The sequence below is a fragment of the Aythya ferina genome (genome assembly GCF_964211825.1).
Source record: "Aythya ferina genome assembly, chromosome: 3".
NCBI classification, from domain to species: Eukaryota; Metazoa; Chordata; class Aves; order Anseriformes; family Anatidae; genus Aythya; species Aythya ferina.
The window spans coordinates 102,683,233-102,695,631 of NC_140298.1; the positions used below are offsets into that span (position 1 = coordinate 102,683,233).

At 44.0% G+C, this 12,399-nt stretch overlaps 1 protein-coding gene across 3 annotated transcripts in view; it reads left to right on the forward strand.

Moving 5' to 3' along the window:
- Nucleotides 1–290: 290 nt before the first annotated feature.
- Nucleotides 291–12,399, forward strand: part of RNF144A (ring finger protein 144A) — a 65,571-nt gene continuing 53,462 nt past the window's right edge. For 2 of the 3 annotated variants that reach the window (XM_084515318.1, XM_084515316.1), the window contains exon 1: nucleotides 298–455. The gene's annotated coding sequence lies outside the window, so the exon portion shown is untranslated. Of the gene's footprint in view, nucleotides 456–12,399 lie in introns of all 3 variants that reach the window. The other variant, XM_084515317.1, reaches the window with a different exon arrangement.

Here is a 12,399-nt window from a genome sequence, read left to right on the forward strand (position 1 = left end):
TCTCCTTGACGCAAGCTGGGACAACCTGAGCCGCGACCAAGGGGGCCATGAGGGAAGGGCATGAGGGAAGGACAGCGGCTCGGCACGGCCCGGCACGGCTCCCAACACCTCCGGGAACTCTCTGCCGGCTGCCAAGCGGGGAAACCCCCGGTATCCCCGCGGCCTCCGGGCCGGGAAGCGCCTGCCGGGGCCGCCAGAGGTCGCCGCAGCGGGGCGGCCGCTTCAAAGCGGGCGGGCGGCAGCAAATGGCGCCCGCCCCCGCCCCACCCCGCTCCACCTCACGCCGGAGAAAAGCCCGGGAGCGGCGCTCGCCTCACGCACCGAGGGGGAGACCATGCCTGGGGTGGCGGCGGTGGAGGAGGTGGTGGTGGCTCTGGTGGCGGTGCCCGGCCGCGGCTCCACGGGATAGCGCCGCGCACCTCGCCACCCTTCCCGGCCGAGGCTGGAGCGGCGCGGTAAGGGCGAGGCTGGGGGTGCTGCGGGGTGCCCCGCGTGGGTGTGTGGGGTCGGCGTGTGGGGTCCCCGCTCTTCCCACGTCCCTCAGATCCGTTTATCTAGAGGGATCTGCCCGATCCTCCTCCGAGGCCTCCTCCGAGGGGGCGACGGGGACGCGGCGTCGCGGCCCTGCCCGGGTGCCCCGGTGTCGCCGGGGGCTGGCTGCGGGACGAGCGCTGCGATCCGGAGGCGGCAGCCGCCCGCTGGATAGTCGCGATAAATCGCGGGCTGCGACAGAGGGAGGGCTGCCGGCAGCGGTGCGGCTTCCAGGTGACGAAAGGAGTTCCTTGCACTTGTCTATTTTCTGTGCTGCGATTTACAGAAATGAGCTAAACCTCCGTGGGGCAGCCCGTGCCCTTGGGACGCGACAGCCGCTCTGGGAGAGGGTTTAAAAAAAAAACAACAAAACACACCCCAAAACCAGCCAAGCAAAGCGGCACGTGGATTGACATCCACAGCCTGTGTTCTCAGGAGATGAAGTGTGCCATTTGGGGGAAGATTGTGGTGTTTGGGTCTCCGGGGTGAAGAAGTAGGAGTTGGAGGTGTCTTCTCTGGCTTGTAATTTTTCCTTCGTTCACTGCAATTAAGAGATGCTATTGATATAAATACATATTTTTGAGGTGTCAGAAGAAACAATATGCATGATAAGGGTGCTGTCCCTTCAGCCAGTTCCCAGTGTCCCTTGAAACCAGCATTATTTTCGTGAAATATCAGGCCCTGTATCACTTTCTTTTTATATCTTCTAAAGAAGTGGAACAGGGAGGGCAGGCTGGTGGGAGAAGATGCAAGCTGTTTGCGTTTCCCCCGTGTTCTTGGAAATGCTCTCATTCCTCCCCTAGAACAAATTATTCTGTGTTCTACAATAAGGGTGATTTATAAATAGATCCGTTTGTTTGTATTGTTCATGGTGTAGCCAAACAACTGTTTATGTTGTGAAATGGGATTGCTTCATTGCACATTAGTTTATCAGTGCTGACCCAGAAGTGGCTGCAGCTGAAGTTGCAACGTTCTTGTCCAGTGCTACTGGAAATTACATCAGTTCCAGCTGTCTGGTGATAAAACTTGTGGTTGCTGCCCTTTTCTTTGCCTTTGTGTATTTTCTTTGTGGATCTGACTTCTAGTGAAGGGTGTGGTGGGGAGAAGGAGGGAGTGTGGGGATGCTCAGGGCAGATTTGTGCCTTTAAAGAAAGTGCTTTGTTCGTACCTCGAAGGATCTTTACAGCATAGGAGAATTTGGATGACTATCTCGTGATAATGTTAGGCAGTCAGTCAAACTGGACTGACTTGAAGTTTGTTACATACAGAACAGAAGCAAGATTACATACAGAACAGAAGCAAGATTAAATGAAAAGGGTAGGGAGGGGAAAATTTCCTTTTGCTTATGAGGTACTTGAATAAGATACTATATTTTTCCCCTCGGGATGAAGTTCTGTTCTTTCACTCCTCCTTTCCCTGGCCATCATGTCTCATTATCCTCTCGTGCAATTGAAGTATTGGTCATGATGGGAAGAAACCATCTGTGCTTGAAATAAGAGTACGATGTTTCAATCTGATTTAACTTCTTTGATTGAGATGTCCTTTAGGTAGAATAGAGTTGATTTTTGTCCTTTCTGAATCACCTTGATTCCTATTCTAGGAGCTGCTAGAGCAAATCATGTGTTTATTGTGTACAAGCTATTGTAGACTTTTGCCCTTGAAGCATAGTCTAGTTTTGAGTAGTCTTCATTACAGTCTGGACTTCACACATTTTGGCATTTTAAAGTGATAGTTGGGGGAGGGGGGCAAGGGGAGAGGAAGAGGTGTCTGTTTAACTGTTTTTGTTTTTAACACTTTTTTCAAGAAATACATTCCATGTCTTTGTTACATTTTGTGTATTTTTTTTTTTTAATTTTATTTTTCAAATAACTTCTGACAACTTTCCTTTCAGTTAAGCCAAAAGGACAGGACTGCTGACTTAACCATGAGTTTTGGCTGCAGTGCCATACTGAGGGTATGAATGGCTTCAGTGTATCTGCTGTATTTACAAGAATGCTCTCATAGGCTGGCAGAAAACTGTTGTTTGCCCTTCCTGTGCTGATTCAGGGTAAAATAACAACTCCAGTCATCCTGTAGCTTGGTCTGTGTGTGTAGACCCTTTCTGCCCCAGAGAGCTGGTGTAGCAGGGGAGTCAGAACGTGTTAGTTTCTTGTCATGTTTCCTGTGGAGTTGTATTGATAGGCAGCTGTAAGTAGTCTGTGGTTTGATTACGAGATTTGCCTTTAACTGCATGTCTTTTCTTATATCTTGAGGTACAAAAAGGAAATGCAAAACTGTTACAAAGCAACTCACCACTCAGTTTGGTTTGGTAATTTTGCTATGCACAGCTTAGGCTGTGGTCAGCTCTTCTAAAAAGAAGACAAGATCCCTTCCTATTTGCCCCTGAGGAAAGGAGCTCATAACATTCATCTTTCATTTTCCTTTTGAAGGAGATGAGACAATAAGATCATAAAGATATATATTTTCTCCTAGTTCTGATGCCTGTGCAGAGCTGTTGGAAATACTTCTCCTTCTCTGTGGGAATGATTTTCTGTTTTTTAGCTTCTAGTGGGAATGATTTTCTCTTTTATGATCTACATTCTTTGCATCGCATCAGAAATGCTTACAGTTCTTCTGCATGTGCAGTCAGTAGATACTCGAGCTGACTGCTCTTAAAAGTTGGTTTTCAAATAGCTTGATTGTGTGCTGAGGGTGATATTTTGGGGTGGCACTGCAAGTGGACTTCCTCAAAAAAATGAAGAAAATGAGGAACAGAGAAAGTGAAACAATGCCTGGTACTTCCTATTTACTGTGAGAAAGCAAGTCTTAATCAGATGGTTCTAGTATTGCCAAGACAATGGTATTTCTTTTCTGTAGGATCACTTCCAGTGTTTCAAATAGCAAGTGGGCAGCAGCTTGTTACATTGCAAGACTTGGCTATGTTATCTTCCAAGTACCAATATGTGAGTTTAATGAAGCTACATCCTGTTCATGCCGAATGGAAACAATTCAAGGTGGAAGAGGTGGACTAAAGCTTACCTCATACTACCTTTACCCACCACATACATGTAATATCCAAAGGATCATCCAAAAGACTTGGGGGTGAAGATGGGCCTTTCAGGTTGTGTGGAAAATCAGATTCTGACTCTATATACTCAGGCATGAGTTCTCTATTGCTGTACACAAGTGCTCAGTTTTGTTTGCACTGATCACAGCTTTGCTGCTGAGCACCTGGGTTTGGAGCCTTTGCATTTGCTTTTGAATTTCAGTTGAGAAATTCTGCTGATGATCCAGTTTCTGGAGTGTGTGTGTACATTTATTTTATATATATATATATATACACTTTTCCCCTTGAATTTCTCTAAACAGTGTCTGGAAGGGGGCTGATCTGGCAGAGCTGTCAACGGCAACTGAACACTGTCCCGCCCCCTCTAGCTTTCCCAAAGCACTGCTTATCCTGATCTCTGGTGCCTTTCTCTTGTGCAGCACTTTGCCCTTGAGGTACGTCCCCTCTAGATTTGGATATGCTGATCACAAAGCTTTAGTTTTGCTGACCAGTGCAGGCTGGGACCAGTCTCCTCCTGTGGCTGTTGTTGGTACATGCAAACCATGACAGCCCCCTGGTCCTGGTGGGGTGGCAGTTGTGGCGAGGTCAGCGAGGCTGTGCAGAGTACCTCTCCTTGCCCAAATGTCCCCTTTTGTTGGGGTGACAGACAGGGTTGTGAGGAGAGTGGCTGCCTCAGCAGGGTGGTGAGTGGAGATACCATAGTCTCCTTCATAGCTACCCCAATGTAGCTGCCAGGGCAGGGAACTGAACTGTACCTGAGCCAACACACCTTTGAGCTTGTTTGTGTATAGTTCCCAGGAACTGATGAAACAAATTCAATACAGCACTCTGTGAACTTGGTTACACTGCTATGAAGGTGTTCACATCTCAATTGCCTTAAGAAATATGGGCCTGATGTCTTAAGTAATGTTCATGCCCTCTTGGGAGGAAAATAAATGTTATTTAAATCTTTTTTTCTACTGCTACTTAAAGAAGGAGTTTTCTCTTAATTTCTTTAAACTGATGTTGAGAAATTCATGCATCCAGACAGAATCAGAGCAGTGCCCTGTGATTTGGGTGGCTAGGCTTACATCTTCAGTAAGAGCAATGAAAATTCAAGACCAAGCAATTATGCATTGACTGCAATATATTAGCCTGTCTTTCTAAGAAAATAGATATTATGTATAACTCCCTCTGTGAATGTCTGTCTTTCACTGTAGCTCTTAATAACTTTTTAAACCTTTTTACTAATTCCAGTTACATTTGCAAGACAGGTAGAAGCATATCTCCAGTGAAGCCACCAGTTGTCTGACAGTAGGCAGCTTGGGCAGATGGAGAGATCCCTGCAGAAGGAGAGGCTGCAGCCTGAACTCTTCCCACCACCTTGACACACGTGCCTAGGAAACTGGATTTTGCTGGCTCAGTTCCTTAGAAAATAACTTATGTTATACTGCTGCTTTATTTTTACTTTATCTCAAATCAAACTATTACTTCCTCTTTGGATATTTTAAATATGGAAGAAGAGCAGGAATTTAATTTCAGTGTTTAGCCCCAGATTACTTCATAATACTGCAGAAAGTGCATGATGGAGGGGATGGGACTACAACCCCACCTTTTTCTTAATTTTATTAAAATGTACTTCAGATATTGTGCTTCTCATAATGTTAATTCCTTTTTGTTAAAATAGCTATTTTAACTTGCTTCCTCCTTTTGTTAGTGTTTTTTTTTTTTTTTTTTTTTTTTTTTCAGTAATGATTCATTAGAGACCCAGAAGCTTCAAGGATTTTTGTAGCTGTTTTGTATAAGGACTGTTCCCAGAATGGAGCATGTTGTGTGACAGGACACAAACTGATATAGTTCAGCTTTATTTCCTTATTTCTCATTTGTATTTGTTTTGTGTAAATATGGTCTGTTTATGCTGGTCTCTTTTGCTCACTGGTACCTGTTAAATACTTTTTCTTGTCTTCTGTTTCTTTCTTCGTGGTAGCTTGATTAATGTTATGTCATCTTCCTTCACATACAATGTATTTATTGCCATGTGTTTGGAACCTAGAGGAGAAAACATCTACACATGCTTTTTTCAGATTAATAATGCATTACTTCTACCTTTGTGTGCTGTCCTTTCTTAACTTTGTGGGGAAAAGTGCTGACCAAAATACACATTGAGGATATGTTTAAGACGTGTATGATTTGTCAAGAGCCAATCCATATTCAGTTTTTGGAGAGAGGAGAAAACTAACATGCATACACGCAAAAAATGCAACCCTTCTTTTAATAAACCTTTTTCATTTTTTTTATTCCTTATGCTCTTTGTATTTCTGCTGTATGTTGACATCTTAGATCTTGAAGTTTGCAGGTGATGTTTCGCTCTGCTGTAAATTAGTAGGTCATGTTTACGTCAGTGATTGTTCCGTATTTGTAGCTTTCTAGCAAAGATGTAGTGGGAATGTTCACTAGGTTTCACTCACAGCAGCAGGAAAGCTGGGAGTGGTAGGATGGCCACGGTCACTGCTGCAGGATGCTTGTGCCATCTCCTACGAGGTGTTTGCACTCACAGCATCCTGAGGTCTGGCCTGGGCTGATCCTCAGACCAGACTCACCATCTGTGCAGGCAGGCACGCGTGCAGGACTGCCTGGGAAGGTATGGGAGGGCTCCTGATGGATCAGGGTGACACCAAGCAGCTTAGCCACTGGGGTAAGCAGGTCAGGAGCCTGCTGGGCTCCAGCTTGCTCCTGAGGCCGCTGCTGGGGTCAGAGCCTTCATGCCACGGGTAGGCTGCAGGTGGAATAAAGCAGGCAACTCTTCTTGCTGACTGCTGAGAGGTGAAACCTCCGAAAGGCATTAAGCACAGTATGATGGTGACCTTTGTAGTTACTGCATACCGACACCAACCACTTCCTAAGGGTGCGGCATGCGTTATCTCATCTCCAGCTCAGATTGTAAACAGTTACAAGCCTAGAAGTTCATGCTCTTCATCCGCTCATGTTCACCTGTAAGGTGTAAGTTTATCTCAGGGTTTCAAGCTAGCTTGTTTATCTTCTAAGTGACATGACAATCAGTGGCCTTGGGGAATGTTATGCTGGGCGTGTTTGTGCTGTGTTTCTTGCACTAAGCAGTGCTGCTGAGCCTGGCAACTGTCCATGCTGTTGTTGGCTCCAGTATGTTTGTTTGGTCCTACCCTGTACTTTGGAGCTATATGACTGCGAGGGAGCCCATCTCCACCGTGTGATTTCGTCCTTGTCTCTGCTGCAGTTCCTCATCTCTGCTGCTTGCCTGAGCAAAAGGCACCAGGACTTGGCTGGCATCAAATGGCTGCACTTCCTGAGTATCAGACTTGGTGGTATTCTGAGTATGTAGTGCCCCACACTTACCTCCTTTCTTCCATGATGTGATATCCTGCTGGAACAGCAGTCTTAGACATGGGCTTTGTATAGATTTGTGTCTGAAAATCCATTCCCAAGTACTTCAATGGCTATTATTTGGGGTGAAGTATGTAATTCTTGCTTGTTTTCCCGTGCCCTCTGCATCTGTGCAGAGGCACGTTAGTAGGATGATAACCCACTTTTCTTTCATCTTTTGTTTCAGGTTGACATCGTTTGAAAAATCTGACTTGAGAGGGAGCAGCAATCTAGTTCTAGCTTCAGTTCATGTTGGATATTTAGTTTAAAATCAGGTTATGACAAATCCTTAGACGACTCATAAATCCGAAAAGTGTGATAGTCTTTTTAGCAAACTGTCAGTTAGTGCTAAATATTTTCACCAGTCATTTCACATTTCCATTAGCTCCTTAAACAGCTGAGGTTCACAGATTTGAATGGAATATAATGTTTATGGCTGTGTTCACTGCCTTTCAATTTAGACTACTGCTTTGAAGCTTTATTGTAGTTTGAGGTGGAAGTGTTTTCAGAAAGTTGATCATGTGTTTGATTTCTGTTGTCTGAAAAGATCTGCATGGCTTGTTTTTTCCCTCGTCCCCCTCCATAATTCTACTATACTGGTCTCCAGACCAACACTGGCCTGTTTGTTATCTTTCATTGGTGGAAATTGTCCCATTTGAATGGGATGGGTTGGTGTAGCTGTAAATATCAAAGGAACAGGAATTAAAGAATCATGGAGTATCCGGGGTTGGAAGAGGCCCTAAGGATCATCGAGTCCAACTCCTGGGTCTGCTCAGGACCACCCAAAATCAAACCACGTGTCTGAGAGCATTGTCCAAATGCTCCTTGAACTCTGTCAGGCTCAGTGCCGTGACCACTGCCCTAGGGAGCCTGTCTCAGTGCCCAACCACCCTCTGAGTGCAGACCCTTTCCCTAACACCATCCTGACCCTCCCCTGTCCCAGCTCCATGCCATTCCCTCGGGTCCTGTCGCTGTCCCCAGAGAGCAGAGCTCAGCGCCTGCCCCTCCGCTCCCCTCGTGAGGGAGCTGCAGGCCGCCATGAGGCCTCCCCTCAGCCTGCTCTGCTGTGGGATGAACAAACCCAGGGACCTAAGCTGCTCCTCTCTAGACCCTTCACCATCTTTGTAGCCTTTCTTTGGATGCTCTCTAATGGCTTTATGTCCCTCTGATACTGCGGTGCCTGGAACTGCACGCAGTGCTCGAGGTGAGGGCTCAGCAGCGCAGACTGGGAGAGTTGAGGCTGAGGAAGGGTTGAGCCATCACGTCCACTCATCGTGCCAATAAAAGCGTTATACTTTTTCTGGTAAGCAAACCTGCAGCTTCAGGAGGGATCACTGGAAGGCAGCAGGGGCACTTGGGATTCCTGCTTTTTCCTCTCACCTTTCCTCATACAGCTTCAGTTCTCACCCCTCGAGGCTGACCTGCTCTTTTCATTGAAATAACTGCGTATTTTTCAGTGTGATACCGTAAAATTCTAATCTTCAAGTGTGAAAGAAGGACAAAGATGGTGCTCTTCTCTCGTCTTTCTGAGTAACAACTTTTGTGCTGCCCTAGACAGTGTTAACTAGAACTATCCCTCGGAGAGGGCCGGAGTAAACCAGTATGTGGATGTGCACATCTGTATGTTCTATCAAAGTCACCTTAATTAACATGAAAATCCACTTCTAAATATTTAGGGAGCTTTCATATGTGACTTCTTTAACGTGTGACATGGGAATTGTCCGCTACTATTGTTTGATGGTTTTGAAGAACTTGGAATATTCAGGGTTTGATGTGAAAGAGGAAATTCTGTCTCAAATTCTTTGCAGTGAAAGTAACTTAGGGGAAGTAGGCTTAGAAAAATGATGCAGTCCTGCCTGTGCAATCTTAAATGAGGACATGAGATATAGGCACATCATATTTTAATGCATGTACAAATGCTTAAGAGGGCTTCAATAGCTCTGTCTTCTGTGGTGCATCATGATATGCTTAGGGATTCTAAGTGTGTCAAGTTGACTTTTTCTTTAATTTAGGTGGCTTATGCCATTTATAATTAATATAGACCTACGATGTTGAGAACTCTGCAGGGATCAGAGATTGTTTTGTGATTTGCCTGAGATTTTTTTTCAAAATACAATGTTCTCATATTTCTCTAAAACTCTCTGTAAGTTTGCTTTTAATAATAGTAATAATAAACCACTACAATTTCTTTTCTTCTAATCAGCACTCATTCAGTACATTGAAACAAATAAAAAGAGGATATATTTTAAATAAGGATAGTTTGCATGAATTATTTCCTAAAAGAAGTACTTGTTGGTTTTTAATGTTGCTATTTCCTATGGATGTTAACAGTTAACTAATTTAATGGAACTGTAAAAGAAAACAAGATGTGAGCTGCTCAGAAAAGAAGAATGCAAATACAGTTAAATAAAGTGGTTGTTCTCTGAATGCAGTATGCTTAGGCAGGTGTAATCTATTCTGGGTATGTACCACATATGCAAAGCACATAAATACAAAAAGTGGCTTCGGGGCAGTCTGTCTCAAAACAAACGAGTGTTGGGCATCTGGTGCTACACATTAAAAGTTCGTATACTTGAAGATGTAAAGACTTGAGTAGATGTAAATGAGTGAGCAGTGCTGTACGGCAGGCAAGACTGGAGTTAGTTCAGAGCCTTCTTGGATCGTCTGTTGTTAGCAGTGGAGCAGTCGGCCTGAATGAGGGCCTTTATTGCCATGGAGTTATGAATTACAGCATTGCATACCATGCTCAAAATGAGTAACAACGTACACAGAGAAGGGGCTGTGTACTCTGTATACAGAGCTGTATTTTCCTTACCAGTGGTTCTTGTTCAGATCATTGCCATCTTCTTTTACACTCTCTCCCTTTCCCTGTGTTCTCTTGAGTCTTTGTCTGTGTAGGGGGGTTTAGCTTTTGTTTGCTTGGTTTTTAGGCTAAATATTAAATTTGAGACAGAAAATTAGAAGATAAATTCCATATCTAACTCCTTTTACCATCAAAGGACCATTATTCTCTCAACTGATACAGTGCCTCTAGTAAGTGTACTGATACAACACAGACATGGGAAGAGCAATGACAGTCACTGTACAGTTTTCATCCTATAGCTGTGGGGGGAGTACCCCCAACAAAATACCACTGCTATAGGGAATGTGTATTTGGGGATAACACTGTGCCACCAACTTCTTGCCTCCCTTGTTTTGGCAGTGCAGCTTCACTGCCAGTCCAGTTCTGTCCATATAGCTGTAGGCTACGTGGAATGCAGTTGTACTCCTGGTAAAATCCCATAGTATGTGAACAGTTTGAGATCCAAGAGAAATTACTTCATATATTTCTGTTCACCTAGTCAGTTTCGTGTGCTCAAGTTTTGAGACAGACTGTAAGTGCTTCAGGGCTGCAGAAATATGAATCTATGGTATTCAAAAATTTCCTTCATAAAGTATCCTACTGAATAACAGTAGTATTGTGTTATATATTTCAAAGTGTCTGAGATGAGTAGCAGTCCCTCAGTGACTGGTTGTCGAAATGAGGTTAGGTTAAATCTGTGCAGAATTTTAGGTCAGCTTGAGGCTGCCCTTAAACAGTGGTTTAAGTGAATAATAGCTTTGAGGAGTATTTGCAAATGGAGGAAGAAAAAAATTGCTTTATGTTCTCATACATGTCTGAAGGATGGTTAGAAATTTTCCAAAACTCAGCCTTTTTCTGCTTAATACCACTTGGTACTTCCATCCAGATCGTAGTCAAATTATTTTAATATTTATTCTTAAAAAGCTAGACTACCAAGCCATGTGGGAAATGCAAGTTTTTCACCACATTGTATTGCAAATGTTTAAAGTGACATGCCTGCATCTTCCTTTTTATAAGAATCTATACAATATCTCTTCAACTTAACTAAATTTAAAGAGCATTTGGAGGGATTACAAAACCTTCTACGGTACAATAAATATGCAATGCTGATTTCATTATGTTAACAGTAGCTTTTAAATGTTTGTTCTTCACTGGAGGGAAAAATAAATATAGGGGAGACATCTTCCGTTCCAACTTCTTAATGAGCAGGTGTGCAGGGGGAGTTGTCTTCTCATGAAGGCTTAATTGTGTGTGCTTTCCTATTGCACATATGGTAAACCTGGTAGTTAAATACAAGTTAAGACCACCTCTTCTTATGAGTCTAAAATGACAAGGCTTCTTTTGTAAGTGCATCCAGGAGTTAGCTGAGTACTAATAGCTGTCACATTCAAAGCAGACCTGGTAATTAAATCTTCTGGTCTATCATGTTGGAAATTTATTACTCTTCCCTGTTTTCAGCACACAATATCTCATGTATTGGTGTGAATAGATCTATTAAAACAGCTTCTTTCACTACTTTGAGCACTTCTATCTTCGTGAAATTACATCGCTGCTTTCTGGAAGAAGCTTGCTAAAAGCTTCCCACGTGGGCTCTGATAAGAAAGCATCTTATTGTCATGAATCAGCTAGATGAATAACTGTTCAGCTGTGGTAGTCTGAGTGATATTTTCCAAGAGAGAATGATGTGGAATTTGTATGGAGTAAAATAGAAGGGAAGAAAGGGAGGATTGTAGCAGGTGGGTGGCTTCAGACGCTGCTCTTGGGTGGCCATGGGAATTTCACTTCTTGACGTGAAGGACACACTGACACTGAAAACTCCTATATTTTTTCTGTTTATTAAATTGTACAGTTGCATCCTGTTTACATGTTTGAAGATGTAACTCCTCTAGAACAGGGATCACAGGATTTGGGTTTGGTTGTGGCACTGTGCACAGCCGTGGTCACACCCTGTGACCAATGCATTGTTCCCCGGCTCCTCCACTGCCTAAGGGGGCGATTGCTGCCAAGGGGGTCTCATCTTCACCCTGCAATTCTTACCTTATTGACAGTATATGGCTGCACAAAAGCAGCCTCCTGACAACATTAAGGAAGCCAGTGAGGTTATTATGTTTTGCATAATCACACATTGTCCCCACCATAAGTAAAAGTGAGAATCGAAAGCTGAAATTGTGCATATAAACTGTCACATTTCATACTCTTTCCCACGTGTCCCTAAGCTTTTGTCCTTGGACCCTGCGGCTACCGGGCCATGAGCTGTATCATCAATTCTGACAGAGTGGAGTGGAGGGAGATGAGTTTCACGGCTGTTCATGCCTCCTGGCTACTCTTGGCTGACACAAAAAACAGATGAACCATGGGCTGTCACACAAATATAGAGCAGATCCCACAGCCTTTCTTTCCGCATCTGTCACTGGTCCTGTGCTGAGCCTGACACAGGTTTTCTAATTCTGCCTGTCAGCTTGTGGCTTTGTACAATGGAGCTTTCTTGTTAAGAGAGGCATTACAGCATGTCAGCGAAAACACACTGGGTGAATGGAGCAGCAGCTGACTGGGAAATATTAACAAGTAGATGTCTGCGGGAAATAAACTGGGAATGAAGATG